Genomic DNA, 20,750 nt, shown 5'->3' with positions numbered 1-20,750 from the left:
GTGGTATGGATGGTTGTGTGTGGTTGAGTGGTGTGGTGGGTGGTGTTGTGGTGGTGGTATGGGGTGTTGTGGTGGTGTGGGTGGTGTTGTGGGTGGTGGTATAGGTGGTGTTGTGGTGGTGGTGTTGTGGTGGTGGTATAGGTGGTGTTGTGGGTGGTGGTATGGGTGGTATTGGTGGGTGGTATGGGTGGTGTTGTGTATGGTGGTATGAGTGGTGGTGTGGTGGTATTGGTGGTGTTGTGTATGGTATGGGTGGTGTTGTGTATGGTTGTGGTGTTGTGTATGGTGGTATGGGTGTTGTGGTATAGGTGGTGTTGGTGGTATAGGTGGTGTTGTGGTGGTATGTGGTATTGTGTGGTGTGGTATGGGTATGGTTGTGGTGTTGTGTATGGTGGTATGGGTGGTGGTGTGTATGGTAGTATGGGTGGTGTTGTGTATGGTGGTATGGGTGGTGTTGTGTATGGTGGTATGGGTGGTGTTGTATGTTAGTATGGGTGGTGTTGCGTATGGTGGTATGGGTGGTGTTGTGTATGGTGGTATTGGTGGTGGTGTGTATGGTAGTATGGATGGTGTTCGTTTTCTATACATGACTCATAATAATTGCTTCCTACGCGTCTATAATTTAATCTTTATATAATCACGTATTATTACCATATTCTTCTATATTATAAGTTGGTATAGCATCATATAGGGTATTTCAGGTGATGTTTGATTAGGTTATGTATGTTAAATTAGGCTATGGTTTGGTTAGGTTAGTTAGATTAGATAAGACAGGTTTGATTAGTTCAGTTAGATAGGTTTATTTGTTAGGTTAGAATGGGTTAGTTGGGTTAATTTATGATAGGATAAATTAGTTACTTGGAAATTTGTTAATATTGTTTTTATTTTGTTCATTATTTTACTATGGTTCTTATTCTCATTTATATTATATTTTTACTTTACTCTGAATGTGTGTGCATGAAACACCATGTGAGTCTGTGTACGAAACTGCTTTTTATAGATACGAAACGATCTGAGGTTGGTGATGGAAGTGATGGTACGGATGGTAGTATGGGTAGTGGTATGGATAATTGTGATGGCAGTGGTATACATAGGTGTATACAAAGGTGCGGCCGATGGCATGTGGTGGTAAGCTTAGTGGTGTCGTTGGTGGTAAGGCTAATGGTTAGGCTAGTTGTGGTCAAGCTAATGTTGTGGGAATTTATAATGGTATTGGTATGGACTGTGGTATGGGGAGTGGTTGTATGAGAGTGGTTGTGTGTATGGTGGTAAAGTTTAATACCGTGGTGACCTGTAGTGTAATGGTCAGCATGCTCGCCTCGCAAGCGAGTGGACCCGGGTTCGATCCCCGGGCAAGGTGAAACTATGGACAAGTTTCTTTACGCCATTACCCTCTGTCTACTCAGCAGTAATTGAGGACCTGAATGTTAATCAATTTGCGGATCGTGTTCCGGGGTAATGGTTAGCCAGTGCAGTTGGCGAGTTATCCGGTCTTCTCGGACTATTCCTTGACATTGGGTCATGCAGTTCGTTAACTTAGGGTGTGGTTGTTGTGTTGGCGACAGCTTCTACACCTTAAACAAATTCACGCCTTTCGATTATATTTTTCTCACACGTGAAGACAATACTGTACACCATATGTGAAGAAGGGCCTACTAGTGCTCTGTTTACTCCTGCATTAGTGCCTGTGATAAGAACCGTTGATGTAAGTTAGAACAAAAGAACTCCCATGGTAAAGGACTGTTCTAAACATCGATGCCATCACTGCTGGCAGGGAATGACGTACTGTATATACTAGACAGTTTATCTCCTCGGTGTTGCTAAATGTTTCATGAACGCTTTATTAAATAATTTTGAAAATGCGTGTATATATTATGTATATTTACGGTCGTTTCCTTGTCTCGAAATTTTTTTTATATTACAAACTATTACCACTAAGAAACTAAAATTCTCAATAAATTGTTAAGCGTGTGTTTTGCTTCATATACACTCGCTCACACACACACACACACACACACACACACACACACTGAAGTTGAGTTTTAAATATGATATGCACTTAACTGTATCACAACACGATGCTTGATGATGGTCACGCTGACAAAGAACATGTGGCGGCGTGATAATCTTCTACTAAACTCAGTTGCAAGTGTTGGACAGTGTAATTGTAAACACGTGGTAATTGTACTAAGCTTCGACATCATCTCTTTGTGATGATCCGGTGAAATACATATCAAGTGTTAGACTTAAATAGCTCACAACACAGTTAGTAGTAATATGAAGAAAACATAGTTCGTCTTCCCTTGGATCTGGTTGGGTGAGTCCGGACCTCCGCTCACACATAATCTCAAAAGACCACCAACCGCATAAACCTTTTTCCTGCCTTAAGCCACCCACAGACAAGCCAGAGACTTGCTTCACAAGGCTTCTCCACAAAGATTTCTCTCTCGAGGAGGAGAACAGAGTGCCAACCAAGAGACGCGTGGAGGCGCGGGATTAGGTGAGGGACAAAGGTAGATGGCGTTCGACAATCTTCTTCACACGTGTTGTCACAAAAGTGCCCAAGGATTTCTGGTTCCCACAACACAGCAAATAAATATTGGTATTTTGAGACGGTGTATAGGATGACTCGTCTTGTTTTCACTCGGGATGGTTAACCATGAAATGGTTCCATACACGGAGGAGCGTATTTTGGTTCCGAGTTACCCATGTTGTGACATATCTTGATCTATAAGTGTTTCGCGCATGTTCACACCGGCACGTGCAGGCTTACCCACATCTAATGGCGTCCGGCCATCAAGTAGCAGCCGCCGAATGCTAAGTTTTCTCGAACTTTCCAATATAATGGTAAAGAAGTTTAGAGCGGTGACCATACAAACAGAGCTGATACGAGCGATCAAAAGTATTGACACTTCTCCTAACATCACAAAGACAAGATTATGAGATCTTTGCCAAAAGAACGTTCTTACTATAAGTGCATCGGTGCCTTTCATGATGCGAGCATTATTTGCCACGCGTTCTGTACTACATCAGTCTGAGCGCAATTGAAGTTAACATCAGGACATAAGCCGTTTCAGTTGTAAATACAAGTTCTTAACACGTATCTTGGATCACGTGAAGATAAAGAACCCCCTTTTATTGAATCTGATAATTAAATTTAACCTAACCTAACCTAACCAAAACCACCCATTTAGCTGTAGGATGTTTACTCATCAGGTGAAAGAAGCAGGTGGTTCCTCATCTTCAAGAGTTACCCTACTATATATGATCACCTGATTGCTTTGTCACCTAACCTTTGTCGAATTGCCTTACTGTTTAATACTGTTGTATACCTGTACGGCCTAGGGCTCTATGTACATTAGAAATTGTATACCTTCGCGGTCTATGTAATGTATATCATATACCAATTAGCTGCGAAGTGTATATACATTGTCTATATACGTGATATACCAAGAGTAAACTTGTATAATGATTTTACTTTAAAAATAATAATAATAATAATAATAATAATAATAAAAATAATAATAAATCTGCCTCCTTTATAGGCCAGGCTCATGCTGAGGGTTACAACCATAAGACTGTAAGGCTCAGCTCTTAAATCTCGACTAAGGTTGAAATTACCTGACGTATACACTTCAGGTTCCTGGTGACGATGGTAAAACTGGTGAAAAGATGGAAGATATTATAGCTATGTGACAATAACTTTTTATATACAACAGGAACCTTTCAACATCTAGTCCATTCAATCTCGGGTCAAGAAAATCGTGTACTGAGTGACCCATAGGTGTAATGGTCGTCTGGCTCTGTGTGGTAGTAGGGTGGTAGTGTGGCTCAGTGTGGGTGTAGTAGGGTAGTAGTGTGGCTCAGTGTATTGGTGTGGTAGAGTGGTAGTGTGGCTTAGTGTGGGTGTAATAGGGTGGTAGTGTGGGTGTAGTTGGATGGCAGTGTGGCATAGTGTGGATGTAGTGAATAGGGTGTGGTTTAGTTGAGAGGATGGAGTGTAGCAGAGAGGATGGAGGTTGTATTAGGCAGGATCGGGCATGCCAGGTAAGGTGAGGCGTGAGAAGACCGGCTGGGATTACTTACACAGCCTGGAACATAACTTATGGACGACTGCCTACAACAATCCCTTCCATTACTACTGTCACTACCACCACTACTTCCATCAACACTGCTTCACTCCTTGTTATCACCATTACTGCTGCTACTACAACTACCACCACTATTCTCACCACTGCAACCACCACCGTCACCAATACTGTACAACTACTACTACTACTACTACTACTACTACTACTTTTTTTTTTATACATAGTGGCCTGCAGCCTCCACAAAGAGCCACACCTTCGCCACCATTTAATTACCTTAATATTAAATATCCTAATACATAAGTAGCTATCCTATCTGTGTTAAATTAGTTGAGCCGCAGATCTATGCGACATTCAGTGACAGTTGCCTCATAGTCGATATCTGCAGCAGTTGTCGGAGTTGGGGCAGAAGCTCTCGTTCCCCTGAGGCAGAGCAAAGCCGACCGAAGGAGAGAGAAAGACAGTCGACATCTCATCCAGGCTGTAACATAACTTCTGGGTTGCTGCTTCTGTTCGGAGATCACCTCCGCGAGTCTGGCGTAGAAACATCTTGCACTTGGTCCCAGCCCACCAGAGGTTGTGAACACTAGAGGAGTGAAGCTGTCTTGATCAACGTTTTGAATTCTCTCCCAATATGCCCTTATCTTGTCGTTCTCTTTCCCAATATGCCCTTCTCTTGTCGTTCTCGTTCCTCCTGTGTGCAGCATCGAGAGCTAGGTTACGGTGACATGCGGCCATGGGATAAAAAATCCTGATGTCGAAGAAAGCTCGCTGTCCCCGCGTCCAGAATCCTCGAGCACTGACGTCCACACAGGCTTCGTTAGATGTGTTTGAAGTCCTGTGTTGGAAGATCTCACCATCCAATGGAAGGAGGGTCGGTTCTACCATGACATCCCGGCAGATTTCCTTCAACATATTTGCTGTGAGGTCCCTTACCTGGTCATGCCTCATGCATATGAAGCCCCCCTTCTTGCACACCATGGCGTGATCGCCATCATAGGAAGAGCCACACACGCATTGGGAGGGCAAACCTTCTACTGGCCGACCGTACCTTAGAGCAATGGCATCTGTAAATTCTTGTTTATTAAGACTGAAACCATTTGCCCTTATCGGTAACATAGTTAACCAGTTCGAGGCGCCCACCTCCTGCGCTATAGCTACTTTTTTTTTCAAAATTTCTGGTACCTGCAGCAACAGTTGCTGCAACTTATCATTTTGGCAGTGCTGTCGATCTGTCGTAATGGACCTACGAATCTTATTTACTTCACTGGTATCCACTTCCTCTGTTGCATTCTGGGCTATTATGTGGTCCGTCACTACTACTACTACTACTTTTTTTTTAACGTGGCCTCCAGCCTCCCCCAATAGCCACACCTTCGCCGCCATTTTATTGCCTTAAAATTTAATATCCTAATACATAAGTAGCTATCCGAGCTGTTTTGAGTTAGTTGAGCCGTAGATCTATGCGGCATTCAGTGACTGCTGCCTTGTAGTCAATATCTGCAACTTTTGTCGGCTTTGGGACCGATGCTCTCGTTCCCCTGAGGCAGAGCAAAGCAGACCTAAGAAGAGAGAAGGACAGTCGACATCTCATCCAGGCTGTAACATAACTTCTGGGCTGCTGCTTTTGTTCGGATAGCACCTCCGCGAGTCTGGCATAGAAGCATCTTGCACTTGGTCCCATCCCACCAGAGGTTGTAAACACCAGAGGAGTGAAGCTGCCTTGATCAGCGTTCTGAATTCTCTCCCAATATGCCCTTATCTTGTCGTTCTCTTTCCTCCTGTGTGCAGCATCGAGAGCTAGGTTACGGTGACACGCGGCCATGGGATAAAAAATCCTGATGTCTAAGAAGGCTCGCTGTCCCCGCGTCCAGAATCCTCGAGCACTGGCATCAACACGGGCTTCGTTGGATGTGTTTGAAGTCCTATGTTGGAAATTCTCACCGTCCGATGGAAGGACATTATGACATATTTCCTTCAACATATTTGCTGTGAGATCCCTTACTTCGTCATGCCTCATGCATATGAAGCCCCCCTTTCTTGCACACCTTGGCGTGATCGACGTCATAGGAAGAGCCACACACGCATTGGGAGGGCAAACCTTCTACTGGCCTACCGTACCTTAGAGCAATGGCATCTTTAAATTCTTGTTTATTAAGACTGAAACCATTTGCCCTTATCGGTAACGTAGTTAACCAGTTCTAGGCGCCCACCTCCTGCGCTATAGCTACTTTGTTTTCAAAATCTCTGGTACTTGCAGCATCAGTTGCTGCAACTTATTACTTTGGCTGTGCTGTCGTTCTGTCGTAATGGACCGTCGAATCTTGTTTACTTCGCTGGTATTCACCACGCCTGTTGCGTTCTAAGCTATACTACTACTACTACTACGACTACTAACCGCCATAACCTCCCCCCCCCCCGTTTATAACCTGCTTTACCACCTCCATTACCACCATCACCACCATAGCGAACACCATTTCCACCACTACGTATCAATACAAACATTAGCGTCAACGAAATCATTACAATCAACATTACCATGATGTATATAGCCGCAACCATCACCACCACCACAGCCACAACCACCCCCACCACCACAGCCGCCACCACCACAGTCGTGGCGTCACTACCTTCGCCACAACCGCCGCCGCCGCCACAACCGCCGCCGCCTCCACCACCACCACCACAACCATCATCGTCACTACCACCACCACCAGGTCATCAGTGAGTAGGACGAGGAGACTCGCCATTACACATGATGAGTTAATCTTGAGTTAGGTGTGTTGTGGGTCATTCACGAGGATAGTGATCACTCCCCACCCCCTGCCGCCCACGACCGCCGGGTGCAAGCCGCTAAGCCGCCCCTCCGCCGCCCCACCACGCCCCATAACCCCGCCGAGGTTTATCTGCGTTTTTATAACCACTTCTGAACGCTAGAGCGTAAAGGGTTCATTTTATTTAGCATCCAGGAGTCTGGCTGAGCCCTGACAGCATTGAAGCCATCACGTGCCGCTGTCTTCTTGCCCAAAAGATCCGTAGGTTGTGTATTGTCGCCCAAGGCCCAGGGGCTAAGGTCTACAGGCACTGGCACCAGGGGCACTCTCAACCAGATGTTTCATTCATGATTTACGGCTACCTCAGGTATATCAGTCTTTTAGGGATGCATCACCAAGAGCTTTAGAAACCCATTATCCTCAAGTATTTACTATACATAGACAGTAGAGCAAGGTGTCTCGGAGGTGAGGAATCTGATACATGACCAGTGTGCGGGGCGCCGGCAGAAGGCCGGGAGAGGCTGAGTAATAAGGTGTCTCATCATCATAGCGGGTGCAGAGGATGGTCTTTTTTCATCTTCCTGCTAGGGCGGAGCCGCCAGCCATATCTGGAGTAATCGGATGTTATCAATCACTGCAGGAATGAGCGTGTCCCTGCATGATTTCTGCTGCTTACTGGAGAGGCTTACGCTGTGTCACCCCCTGCGGCAGGAAGCAGGCGGGTGTCCGGCCTCACAAAGAGTGGAGAGTGTGACGTCATCACCAAGGCAGCCTTCACCATGTTCCGCCACTTCCGGCGTTCACCCAGTCCTTATGCTGCCTTAACTGTGCTCCGCCACCTGTCTCATTATATATATTATTCAATTAAATAAGAAAATTTAGCCTCTAAATAAACGACGGTTCCAACTAATAGGGCGATGTTTTTAAGCATTTTAGTTTAAGGTATCTCTTTATAAATTGCTTCAATTTTCTTCCATTACTCTTAAACGTTTTCTTAGTCTTGAGGAAACTTGAAGATAAGGTCTCAGTTAGACTTTACGTTATGTCATATTTTCATCAGAATATTCATTTTACTGTATTGGTGAAAAGCGAAAGTGGGTTCCATCGGCCTGGCGGCTCGTTAAGGATAGTGTAGATATCCAACACACTGTATGGCCTTGGGTGTACAAGAAGGCAACATGACCGGCACTGTACTCGGTCACTTTCACATCCCCAACAATAAAAAGGGACCCATTTACCATTGAGTAGACTGGGAGTGCTCCTGGATCGAACCAAAGATACTTAGGACAGAAAGGTAGTTCTGTATCCACTGCCGCAGCGCCACACACAAGTGATGCAAGATCAATGAAGTTAGGTGAAAATATCTAGTATATATGGACGCTGCAGTAAATAGTATGAGCTTGGGTGTGTGTAGAAGGAAGTGGTCGTTGACGGTTTTAGCGCTGTTTTGTCTGAATTTCAGATTGTTGAATGCCAGTTATGTTTCAGGTCATAAGAGTTTCTATGTTGTAAAGTCGTTTGGTGTGTCGAGTGTGTCTGAGTATCTTAAAAATATTTTTTTTTATAATTTGTTAAAAATCGATCCCATGTTGCTGTCTCATGCTTTGCTTGGTTTACATGCTGTTGAAGTGTTGCAGCAGTGAGTGATGTTGGCCCCCATACACACTTATCTCGTCACGGAGTTCACCTTTTACTCGACAGGTTAATTCATAAATTATGTTGGATCTCTGTAGAGCGTTTTATGCTGTGTTAAGTGTTGTTAGTCGTTTAGAGGTCCTTCAGTTTATTGTTCTTGTAATATATTTTAGATTGGTTTGTCCGTCTGGTTTTATGTGTTTAATATTGTAGGCTGATGATCTCTGATCCCGGGAGTAAATTTTGTCAATAGTACTAGCGGTTGTGTTGTTGATGTTTGTGACGTTGTTATGAAAACACGATATATGGTTGTCGATTACCGTGTTGGATAATCCCTCGTTAACTATGAATTGCTTCAAGTGTTTATTTTAGATATAAAAAACTCCGAGGTTGAGCAAGTCGCGTAATATTATCAAACAAAGGTTTTAATGACATTGGTTGTGTACCTCTGAGGGTGTCATTGGTGGCAATAAGGTAGAGACCGAGATTGGATGGTTTCATGTTTTCTGTGGTTGCGTATTTCTTGTGTAGCCAACAACGAGAAAATCCGGAAAAGGTAATCAGTTGTTCCAGGAGATCTCACAAGGTAGGAAGCGAGTTTCTCCCATGGCTTCCTCTAGACTCTAGCGTCTTGACGTTTAGGCACCAGGGAGATGTTGTCTACGTAATGACGGATAGGAAACTATTAATTTAATCATGGCTGTTGGACTGAAGGTTAAAGCATGGTTTAACAGCCCCTAAACCGAATACCAGTTCAATAAGTTTTGAAACGGAAGTATCATTTACAGACTACAGGAAGAAAATCATTTACCTCTTTGACTCACAGTTCACAAAGGCTTAACAGACCCCGTGACCTCTGACTCAAGTTCCCCGTCCACACAAAAGATGACACAACTAAAGAAAAAAAAGTAAAATTCGCATTACTGCATCGTTCACTCCTCATTCTAAAGCAACAGAACGACAGGTCTTAGAGGTAGTTTGGGGTGGTAAGGTTCACGCTTAAGGTACCAAGCAGCCACACCAATATTCTCAGACCTGCATCACAAGTTACCAGATGAGTCTTTAAACCCCTATATTACAAACACATGAACGATAACAGAGATACTTATACTGAACTGGTGGAGATCTACTAGTTAGCTCTTAACACCGACGCCTCTCACCACCCAGTATAAAGTTGTCATGTACACAACTGTTCACACAAAACTGCAGGTCTATCCAAGATTCAGGATTAATCATCACAATAACTCAACAATAATTTTCATAATATATTGCTTAGTGAATTATGGCGACTTAGGCTTCGTTTCCACCATGTCTCGCCTTCAGTGACGTATTATAGTAAATTCCTGTTATTGTTCTAATGTTCTCCCGCCAAACTATACACTTTAGGGATTTTTCAATGGTGAGTTTCCGGCGACTTCATCATAATATTTAAAGAACCGCATTAAGTCGTGTTTAATGTGGCAATATACCTTTGTAACTGTAACTCCTATCAATAGTACTCTGTATCGACTGATAACCTCACCGTCTTGGCTTCAGTTCTCAAGGCGGAGAGAGAATAATCAGGATAACAAGAAAAGAGTTCGTCAAGTTATGGTAAATTATGTGAGCCCGAGACACTTTGTTGTGTGTAAGACAAAGATGAATGGTAAATGAGAGGTGAGATGGGAACCTGAGAGAGGAGTCAATACAGGGGCGTGTGAGAGGGTAATACATGCTGTTGGTGGTCAAATGTGAAGTTGGATGATGGAATGTGTGGATCAGTCTCACAATGTAATGGATTTCACTAAAAAATAAGTCTTATAAACGAGTGCGTTTAAAATGAAAAGGAGGCAGAAGAGGCTTTGGGAGGAGTGTATATATATATATATATATATATATATATATATATATATATATATATATATATATATATATATATATATATATATATATATATATATATATTATGTATAGATTTATATATGCATATAGATAGATAGATAGACACTATCATCATGAGATCATCAAAATAGTGTCACTATAATTCCTGTACCTCAGTACTCTGTCCCCAAGGTAACAGATTTAAAAAAAAAATCTTTTCAATCCATTTGCAAAGGGCAACAAAAATCTTCCTCTTAATCCTTTATCCAATAACCTGATTTGTGCACAGACTCCCTGCACTATGTTAGCCCATGTAATCCGTGCATGGTGAGTAGTCACCACGTTCCCTTATCACCATTCCTCTCGCCTGTCACCAGTAAATTCTTCGTGGTGACGTCTGGCAGTCACCAATAGGCGTCATTATCCAGCGGGTCGTTTATCCTGCTACACTATAACTGGTGATCGCCAAATGGCCTATTTACTTTAACTGAGTAAACTGTGTTTGTATCACTTGTTGCTGGGGCCGCTGAGTGTTGCCATTGTGACAATATTGGTTGTTTGGACGAAGGTTGTAGGTGGTCAAGAAAAAAAAAAGGGAGGAATTACATTGTTTGCGAGACGTTTTGTGTTAAGTAATTTGTGAGGACATACTGTGTGTCGTAACTCTCGGTACACCTGGGGGGAAGTCTATAAAAAAAAACGACTGACAAGTAATTAAAGTAACTGGTTGTTGACGTAAGGAGTTGCTAACGAGGTGGTTTGAGTGTACTTAGAGTTTTGACTAAATTGAACTTTAATTTGTCTGTTATAGTTGTATGTGTTTTAGAGGGGATTATAATCAGTAAATAAGTATAATTAATGACAAAGTAGTATGAGCTGGAAGGTATGATATCAAGAAACGGTATACAAAAATAAGTTACTATAACCATCACACTGGTCACTGGCCACACATAGTTCATGTGAGGGCCGGGAGAAAACCATACCAGATCACCTAAGAAGAGATGGCCCGGGAGGTCAATAGGTACAGTCACCCACAAGAGTCCTGTCGCCTCACCTCCTGAACCACGAACCCCGAGATTCAGATTCGTGAATCTGAAGCATTTATGGACAGAATAGTACATCAGTGATTTCGTGTCTACTGTTTCAGGTTCACGAGTATGGATATAGGAGGCTCGTTATACTTGGTTGGCCGGCAGAATACCCCGGGACCATGTTAAAATCATACAACCGCACACGGGCAAGAAAATCCAGCAAGCCAAGTAGGAAAACTATTCCTCTGTGAGCCAGCCAAGGGAGGTGGGCGTTAGGTTGACCACGTTGCCAAAAATGCCGAAATTACTTTTTTTATGGGGAATAGCCCACCCGGGCACAGGTTATCGACCCACAACGGGGCCTAAGGGGCGAAACAAAAAGAGGATAAAAAGACTACTGTATGTTAATCTACATCAGGAAAATGCCGGTAAACCAGCTTTTTGAAAGCGAGACAGATTGTAAGCGGATGGAAACACAGAAGAAGGCAAAGCTTTCCACAGTTTGGCTGTGTGAGGATGAAGGCACTGCAATAACAGGTTATTCTACTGTGACCGACATCCACTCAGAAACGGGCAAGACGAGTGTTCCGAGCCCACTGCCTTGCCGGTGGTACATATAATGCCAAATCAACCGAACATTGCCCTTTAAAGTACCTGTAAAAGAAAGAGAGTGAAGCAACATTGCGGCGAAGAGAAGGGGAAGAGAGATTATTGACTAAAGGAGGAGAGTTAATAAGACGAAATGCCTTTGATTCCACCCTATCTAACTGTTGGACAGAAGAAGAGCCACCCCAGATATGAGAGTAGTGCTCCATGTTGGGACGAATGAACCCCTTATAAACCTGAAGCAACAGCTCAGGAGTTAAGTAGCTATGGCATCCATCTGTACAACATCCCAGTTTTCGGGAGGCAGCTTTAGTCAGGCTTTTTCTACAAGTGTTTCTTTATATACGTTGACGTACTCATAATGAATTCAATACGTTGGCCAGGTAATAAGGAAGAGTACCTGAGTGATGACCAAGTAAACGATGCACCAATAAGAATGGCGTGTAACCAATAAATGAAAAAATAAGAGTGGAGTGAAAAAGATGACTTGAGAGGTCATCATGAGCTGAAAGTAATGACTGGGAAAACAATGACTGAATACAACTTAAGTCCACAGTTGTCAAAGGTTTGAACATCCCGCACGGTTCGCCATGGTGCCAGAAAGTGCTGCCCCCGCGCGGTAGCAGACCACACCTCATGTATAAACAACTGACAGCGCCACCTACACTGTGACTCATTTATCTCTCTTCTCGTATGTTCTTTTCTTTGTTTACACCATTATTTAGGTAACTTATGGATTTGATAACTTCAGAATATGCTGTTAGAGTTAAGTATTATAATGCATGAATAACGATGAATAATAGTAATATACTGTACGATGTTGTGACGGGTTTTACGAGTTGGCAGCGAGTGGTTGTGGGGCTCCAATTACCCACCCGATCAATTAATTTTGTTATCCCAATATTTTATTTTACATCATTTTACGAATAAGAAGTGAAAGATCATGTTGTTTTGTTTTACTTTACTTGAAATGACACAAATATTGTTTCATAAAATTTGACTAAAAATGGAGTGTGAAAGATTATTGTATATTGGAGTTATATAACAAACTATTTTACTTATAATACTTTTTTTTTCATAAATTTTCACCTTTTTTCAGATGTCTGTAAGAAGTATTAGTGCCAGATATTGAAACATTATGAGACAAAGTACCGGTAATAAAAGACGACCATTTTTATATTTTACTGAAGAAATGTGATGTACAACTCCGGAATGCAGCCGAAGTCAGTAAGTGACCAAAGAGCATAAAGTGAAATGGAGGATAACGCAAGTGACTGTAGAATGATGGTGATAACTGGGAAGGGTAAGAGTAAAATTAAAGTTATGATTTTTGAGAAACAGAGAATAGAGTGAAGGTGATAAACAAAAAAACAACAGAAAAAATACAAAGATTAAATGTGTTGACATAGCAAGAAAAATGGATCACCTGAAAATTCTCCTCCACCCTAGCTTATTTCACCTGAAGATTGACCACCTTAACACTGTTTGGAGGATGAGGTTAGGTTAGGTGAGGCTAGGTTAGGTTAGGTGAGAATAAGTTAGGTTAGATTAGGTTAGGTTAGGTTAGATTAGCGTTAGGATAGTTAATAATCTTTAGGTGATCCAGAAAACTAAACTCTCCTCCTCAAATCTGTACAAACCCACACTCCAGGACGAGCCAACTATGTGAACACGGCGTGGGCTTTGAGCGTGGGCGGACCTTGGGCGGAGGGACAGACTCGGCCAGACAGAGAACGCGGACGTGAGAAGCAGGAGCAGATAGACTCGGCAGTATAATTCTGGAGGTCAGAGGGCAGGTAGGGGGGAGGGGGACATCTACAGTATATTCGTATCAATGCTGTAGATGTGGCAGGGTGTTGGTAGGGGGTGTTGTGTATGTGCTTGTATGTGTGCTGGAAGAGGGTGTTGTGTATGTGTTTTGTATGTGTTTGTATGTGTGTTGGAAGAGGGTGTTGTGTATGTGTTTGTATGTGTGTTGGTAGGGGTGCTGTGTGTATGTTTGTATGTGTGTTGGTAGGGGTGTTGTGTATGTGTTTGTATGTGTGTTGGTAGGGGTGTTGTGTATGTGTTTGTATGTGTGTTGGTAGGGGTGTTGTGTATGTGTTTGTATGTGTGTTGGTAGTGGGTGTTGTGTAAGCGTCTGTATGTGTGTTAGCAGGGGATGACTACCGGGAGTCCTCAGTGGCAAGTGTCTGTACAGTGTGTGGCCAATACGGATAAGATGACAGTTTATGTACAGTACTGAGATTTAAACAGCAATACAACCCGGTTTATCCTTGGTCAACCTTACTGAGTTCAATATTATGTTGTAGCGATAAAAAATCAAAATGTTATCCCTTTGTGATAAAAATATCACTAGCGCTTGTAGGCGATTATCCTTACTTAGCGTGACATTTTGCCTACCAGTTTATTAATACCAAGAAAATTTTTTGATGTAATATATATATATATATATATATATATATATATATATATATATATATATATATATATATATATATATATATATATATATATATATATATATATAATTTTTTTCGAAATCTCCTCTTCTACGTCAATTAGTGACGGTGAGAAATAAAACCACACCTGAATCAATCTTTGAATCCATCATCTGAACCTGAATCCAGTGCAGGTTCCTATCCGCTAAAAGGTGGACTGACTCGTAATTGTTCTTTATATGTGGCCAATAAACTTGACTCTAGGCATAATGTCCATGTGGTGGCCGTAAGGTTCCCTCCCACAACAGTAAGGAGGAATACCTAGTGTGGCAGATGATCCAAAAGCGTCGAATTCTTCCTGAGTGCAACACGTGCATGTCTTGTTACTTAGAGTATTACCTTTATGATCATCTGTCGATACGTGTCTGTTGTGTTCATGTACAGTGTGTGTGTTGGTCAGTATCTTTATGGAAGTTATATAGATTTTTTGAGTATGTTTTTAAATCTCTGTCTAATGGAGGTCGTCTATAATTCAGTTGGTTCAAGGGATTATCTGAAATATGTTTGCAATTGTTTTCAGCATTTATATATATCCCTGTGTTTATACTTGGGTGTAAGTGTAGACTGTATGTGTGCCCTCAAGGAACCCTCAAAAGTTTACACATTGGGTTCACTCCATCAAGTGAGTTACGACTTTTAGTTTTATAAGGTCTTGGGATTTTGCCGACACAGTTTCTCAGGATCCAGAATAATATTGATATTTCTTTCCCATTTCCTGCGTTCTGTGGGCTGACCTGACCGAGCTAACAAAGACATTTCCACAAACATCCTTCCTACCTTCCTTCCGTATGTGCGCAGTTGCCGGGTTATGTTTTTATTTAACATTTATCTCAAACCATAAGACAAATGTTACGAAGAATCGATCAGTGTTTCTATAATTCAATCTAATTTTAGTAGTTGTGTAGTTAAAATATTTATGTTCTACAAAAATAATACAATATGAAGGGACACAGAGTTGGCAGAGGACACTGTAGCAGTTCTCACATTATTTACATTGGACAGTTCGCACCATAATAGGAATTATGGCGCGCACAATGGCCGCCTTTGCCCGCGCATTCTCATATTTCTGCTGCCGGCCGTTACTTCACTCAGTTCTGAAAGTATTTTTACGTGAGAAACTGGATGTATGTTGAACTGAACTGATTTCCGGAAAGGTGTATTGTGGCATGATTTAATCTATAAGTTCTCAGATTGGCAATTGAAATTATTTCATGTTACTGGTCTAACGTATTTCTGGGACTATAGATCCTACACGTACCTTGTTGTGAACCACCAGCTGCTTATGACCATCACATATTAATAAGAAATCTGTAAACTATTCAATCAACGTAACAATAAATATATACAAAACTTGGAAATTTTACCGTGCAATTGAATGAGTAACATAAATGTATGTGTGTAAACTGAACAGTGTGCATCGGCAGATAACGCATGAATATTAATCAATATCTGAAAATTGTAGAAAACTCTATGCTGAAGCCTAGACCTTCGTAACACAGGGAAGCATCGTGGTCAGCACTTCACCGCCTTTTATTTCCCCAAACGTAAAATTAGGTGCCTATTCTCCAGCCAGTTTCCGAACGCTTGATAGTATCGTCAGGAGGTCTCCATTAATACATAAAACCTTAAGTATATAGGTTAGATAATAAGTAATACACGTGAAGAAAAAATCTATTTTCGTCTTTTTCTTGGTGTCTTAACAGCTCGGTGAAGGCAAGTGCACACAGACATTTACCAAGGCTCTACACACCAGTCAACAACATTTCGGTTTCAGGTGTATTTGTTTGGGGTCACTTGGTCCCTAACGGCCAGTCATGCTTATGGAACCTACTATTGCTTTCGGTACCAAATGTTCTCACCTAACCTAACCTAACCTAACCTAACCTAACCGAACCGAACCTAACCTTACAGAATTCAACTTAAACTGATATAACCAAGTTTTTATCTTACCTCAAATATCCTGATCTAGGTTCTCCTTACTGATCTAACATTACTCACTCCAAACTGCACCAGGTCTAACCTAACTTAACCTAGCCTAACTTAACAAAACCAAACTCATTGCAATGTAAACAAACCAAATGTAACCTATGTTGATCGTGTCTAAATTTCACCAGTATACGAAATATAATGAATACTAATTTAAGTTGGCCTAAAAGTGGGACCCATAGATCTGATGGCCTGTTAGGGGCAGTGTGGGTATAGTACACTGTAGACTAAGTATTTTTCCGCACAGGGGGAGGAAGTGAGGCTGGCACTGCACTTACACATCTGTAAAGTTATAACTTACCCTATCAAGACTAAACCGCCCGGGGCTAGAGGGTCTTAAGCCTTAACGTGGTGGGCGGGATCCTGGTTCTCGTCCTCACACTCACAGGACAGGACGGGGGAGCCATGGAGTCATCCCGCTACTAACACTAACTTTCACCAGTGTATTTTGTGACGCCGAAGGTGAAAGTGATAACCTACAGTTTGATCTCTATGTGTGCATGTGTGTTTTTTATGTATACATGAATTTATAAAATGTATACGCATTATTTACATATACAAGTACTGTTAGAAAAATATATTTAAAAGGCTCATGAAACGATTTCCAGTTTAAACTTTTATGGAGGAACGACGTGAGGCAAAGCGACTGGAATTTGGTTACATCTGCATGGCTCAGACTCAAAACCCCAGAAGAAGGTTAAGATGACATCACTAAGAGGTCCTGGAGGGATGGTGTAGATCACTGGTATACTCTATATAGATGTACTGTGCTCTGTTTATATAGAGGAGGAAAATAACTGCTGTAGATTTTGGTCTTGAACATTTGCTTTTAGAGCTGTTTATATCATGGGAATTGGAGGTCTTTATAATGTGGTGTTATTGGCAAATGTTAAGAATAAGCTACACTGAGAGGAAAACAGGTAAAGAAGTACTAATTTTAGCAAAAACTTCAAGAGAAATACTTGAAATGTACAGAAATAGAAAAATGAGATACTTTGGTCATTACATACAATTAGGCGTGAGGGATAATAACAGAAATATTAATGGGCAAAGTGAGGGAAGAATGAGAGTTGGATGAATGACTGAAATTAAAAATTGGGTCTCCAGAGATATACGAAACCTTGTACGACGGGAACGTTTAGAGTAGAGGACTGTGGTCGCCAACCCTCAGATGTGAGGACGGCACTCTGATTGGTTGATATATATCATGCGGTAAGTTTTCTTTTCCTGAGCCATTATAAGGAGCTTCAGCCTTCTTTTTTTTCCTGATATTTTCACTTTAACACTGAATATTTTTCATTATTTTTAGCGCTCTCTCTCTCTCTCTCTCTCTCTCTCTCTCTCTCTCTCTCTCTCTCTCTCTCTCCTTGCCCTTGTTTCTCCGCACTCCCTTTACTCATCTCTCTCACGACCCTCGCCTCACCCCTTACCCCTTCCATCCCTTCACAATCTCACTTCATGACTCACTCGTCCTGCTCAATACTTCCCCGTCGCCTTTACTCACTCCCGTCCTTTCCCCTCCTCACACACACACACACACACACACACGCACACACCACTACAACTTGCAGCAGCTTCCGCATAATCGTATCATATTCCCCTCCAGAAAGTGGTGACTCATGAAGGTGTCGTGGTGGTTGCATCAGTGTTCCTCTGTTCACCTTGATCAGCTCAGGAGGTGTTGTACGCATGGGTTACGGGGCCTGGCGTACTCATGTGCTGCGCCACCGTTTATTTACATTGCTCCAGCTGCTTCTTTGTGTATATAAAGGAGAGAGGTGAGGTGGAGGGGAAGAAGTGGGTGGGGTTTGGGAAAGGCGAGTGTGGGTGAGGAAGTGGGGATATTGTGTGGAGAGAGGGATAGAACTGTAGTGTGTAGCGTTGATGGTAATACTCGTAGATGTGGTTCGAAAAAGTTAGTTATAAATGAAGGGATAGAGAGAGTGTGAGCACGTAAGATGTAATGAAGGAAGGTTGTATATCGGTGTGTGCGCAGGTGGAGGTGTACATGTAACTGTGCAAGGATGATTGTGGGTGTGACTGTGGTAATACTCAGTAAACAGGTGTGTGGTTTAAGGTGACTCTGGTGTAACTCTGCAGGTTGGCGAGAGGTTTGTTTATTGGTCCATATACTAGGCAGCCCCTCCTACACCCAACCCTTATATCACTCATATTCTGTATCTGTCCAACCTATATTTCAAGCTTCTCAGTGAGGTCGAGTTAATGACGGTGTTTGGTAATTTGTTCCATTCATCCACAACTTTATTTCCAAATTAATGTTTACCTGTTTCCCGCCTCAATCTAAATTTGTTCGTTCCTGGCTTGATAGCTTCAGTACCTTTGTTATATCATCTTTAACTCTCACTGGCATTTATGCATTTTGGTTATATCGTCCCTCATTCTACGGCTCTCAAGAGAGTGTAAATTAAGGTTTTTTAATCTGTCTCTATACCCAAAGCTTCTAATGCCCGGGATTAGCTTTGTCAGCCTCTGTATTCTTTCTTGGAAACTAATATCCATTCTATAGCACGATGACCAAAACTGAACCGCATAACCCTGTTACTAACCCTCCTTGACGGCTGGAGAGTCACCTTAACGTGACTAACAATGTAAATGAAAAAACCCACAATGGCAGTTGAAATATTTATTCCAAACAGTTTCGGCGGCAACTGTCGCCCTACTCAGTGGCGGTACAGATAAGAACTCCTGGATATGAACCCTAGTATACCCTGTTAACTTTGTTTTGATTATAACGATTTACTGACTTTTTTTTAGGTTTAAACCTATCATTACCCCTGGCTATATCACACACAGTCGGATTTATCTGTAATATATCTTCAATGTTCAGCTGATAACTGGATTCCGTGTTTTCATTTCTTGGCCTGAGAACTTTATATTTTTCCACATTAAATTCCATCTGCCATTTTTCAGTCCACAATAAAAGCTTTCTTAAACCTTCCTGTAATTTATCGGAGTCCTCGTCAGATTTTATTACGCAACCTATTTTTGTGTCGTCTGCAGATTTATTTATGTATCTGGAGGAGTAGGAGGTCAGGAGGTGTAACTATAAAGGACTTGTGGATACGCGAGTTGGCGTTAGGGTGATGGAGGGGAGCAAGAGGGAGGAGGATCACCATGCAGACGGGATATTTCTTGGTTCACTTGCTCAGCAGACTGACCACTAATAATGTCTTTATTTATATGCAAAGGATGGAGGTTATGTAAATAAGAAATAAGTAGCTAAAGAATATAATTTTAGGAGTATAAACGAAAGCAAGATAAATATACAGATTTAAAAATAATAATTATAGATGAAAAGTGAGAGGGGCTGAAACTTTTGGTGCTCAAGGTAGCAGCGTAACCGGCACTGCTCTCGACTGCATTCACGGTACTTAATCTACAACTGTTTCACTGTCTCACGAACGCTTATGCAACTTATACGATAACGAAAATACAAAGAGACCATGAAAAACATGTGACTTAACCTAACCTTATGAAATTACCCATCACTGTGTTCTGGGTAACCTCACACCCTCAGGGAAGAGCACTGACGTCATTATCCCGTGAGGGAATAATGCCCTAAGTCCCTCACCTACAGTAAAGGAATTGTGTCATTTTATAATCTATTTAAGTGTGTTATATATTATTTCATTGGGAAGAACTGACCATCATAGTTACTAATGTTTGGTATAAAAGTAATGAGGTTTGGTCCAACAATTGTTCTCTAGGTAAGGACATTAGACCTGAAGGCTAATGTACTGCTATAGTTTCAAGTGTTTGTTGTCCCTGTCATTACTCAGTACAACATTTTCTTCCCCTCTCTTAAGTCCACACATTAGTTTACCTTAGTCACTCCAGTGCCCACGTTACTGGAGCAAGGTTTACTGCTAACACATAATGCTCCTTTATCTTTATGCTCCTACTGAATATAAATCCAAGGACGACAATATATGTATGTATATATTATTTATATACGTGTATTTCTACACGCCCGCTCGCACGTGTGTGTGTGTGGAGGGGGGGGGGTTATCAATTAATTTTCTGTATAAATCTTATGTATGCATATATGTCTATGTGTAACTCTATACAGTATGTGTGCTGACACACACACACACATATATATATATATATATATATATATATATATATATATATATATATATATATATATATATATATATATGCAAGTAAATAACTGCAGGTGCGTGATCTAGGTATATGCTGATAACCAGTATAAATATATATATATATATATATATATATATATAT

General features: G+C 41.6%; 1 non-coding gene across 1 annotated transcript; it reads left to right on the top strand.

The window, feature by feature from the left end:
- Positions 1 to 1,287: 1,287 nt before the first annotated feature.
- On the top strand, positions 1,288 to 1,362 carry Trnaa-cgc. Its single transcript has one exon. It is a non-coding gene; the product is annotated as a tRNA-Ala (tRNA).
- The last annotated feature ends 19,388 nt before the right edge of the window (positions 1,363 to 20,750 follow it).

Source organism: Homarus americanus, unplaced genomic scaffold (assembly GCF_018991925.1).
Source record: "Homarus americanus isolate GMGI-L3 unplaced genomic scaffold, GMGI_Hamer_2.0 scaffold39075, whole genome shotgun sequence".
Classification (NCBI taxonomy): domain Eukaryota; kingdom Metazoa; phylum Arthropoda; class Malacostraca; order Decapoda; family Nephropidae; genus Homarus; species Homarus americanus.
This window is presented reverse-complemented; position numbering and strand designations above follow the sequence as displayed.